Below are 1,181 nucleotides of genomic sequence, written 5' to 3' on the forward strand. Positions count from 1 at the left end.
TGCAAAAAAAAAAAAAAAAAAAAAAAAAAAAAAAGCACTGCCTAGTACCACATCTTAAGACGGTACACTTCTTCAGGTCTACTCTCTCAGACTTGTCTAGAAGGTAATAGAATAATAATTTAAGGCTTTATTTTTATAGTATAAATAAGTTTGGTTATAATTTTAGATTAAATAAAACTGAGACACATCTATCTGCAGAATTCATATCTAAGAGATCATGAGAGATTACAAAACAGGTATTCAGCAGACACGAGGCACAAAATGTGTAATATAACATCAAGACTAAACGTATTTTCTTGGCACCCTGAGAAATTCTTGTGTAGAACAAAAGCTGAAATCAGAGAATCTAAAAGCTTCTTACCTGAATTTAGACTCCTACAGCAAGTGCAGTAAGCCTAGCCTTTATTCTTTGTGACAGTCCCTTTTCAAACATTTAGTCATTTTAAAAGAAATCAGTCCAATGATGATTAACCACCATGTTGGCTCCAGACAAATAAATTTTAACTGTTCAGTTATAGCACATTTGAATAGGTTAAAGGTTACAGTAGTAATAATTGTTCCAAATTTATGCATTTTCTTTAATACTATTTTTGAAAGTTTGATTTATGGAAAGGCCTTACATTTGTTTGTTCAGTTAGCTTGGCGACTTTTTCTTTATTTTTCTTTTACTTCGAGAATGCTTTGCTGCCTTAAAGATGGTATCACAAACAGAAAATACAATTTGTGTTTTAGAAATAAAGCCATGGATTCTGTACATGTGCTCTTAACACATCCTGAAGAGCTGAAGAGCATCAGCCATCTTCTGCCAATAAGCAAGGCACTTTTTCCTTACACATATAGCTGCAATGTGTTTTCCGAGGTATTTCAAACTCTTCCAAATGGAAAATGAATTCAAGGAGATGTTGAAAGAGAAGATAAAATAGACACTTTTTGCTTGCTTAACCACGTAAGGTTTCAGTATATTGCAGAAGATGCTGCATACATGGACTAGAAATTGCCCAGCAGCGGTGCCTGGGTCTGCTAAGTGACAATACAGTCTGCACAACTGGTTCCTCACATCAAACCCGAGGGAAGGCCGGCCAGTTTCCTCGCATCAACCAGGAAAACAGGTTTTAGAAATGTAAGACTCTTTGCCTACTTTTAAGTTTTTCTGTTTTTTAAAGTAAAAATGAAGTTTATTT

The 1,181-nt window shown here is 34.4% G+C and overlaps 1 protein-coding gene across 4 annotated transcripts in view; it reads right to left on the bottom strand.

Moving 5' to 3' along the window:
- The window catches only part of LOC101572553 (solute carrier organic anion transporter family member 1B3), a 116,961-nt gene that overhangs the window by 105,492 nt on the left and 10,288 nt on the right, over positions 1-1,181 (bottom strand). The window contains exon 1 of one of the 4 annotated variants that reach the window (XM_004634650.2): positions 362-428. The exons of the other annotated variants lie outside the window; for them this stretch is intronic. The gene's annotated coding sequence lies outside the window, so the exon portion shown is untranslated. Of the gene's footprint in view, positions 1-361; positions 429-1,181 lie in introns of those variants that run through there. 4 annotated transcript variants of the gene reach the window in all.

Source organism: Octodon degus, unplaced genomic scaffold, assembly GCF_000260255.1.
Source record: "Octodon degus isolate 3935 unplaced genomic scaffold, OctDeg1.0 scaffold00064, whole genome shotgun sequence".
Lineage (NCBI taxonomy): Eukaryota > Metazoa > Chordata > Mammalia > Rodentia > Octodontidae > Octodon > Octodon degus.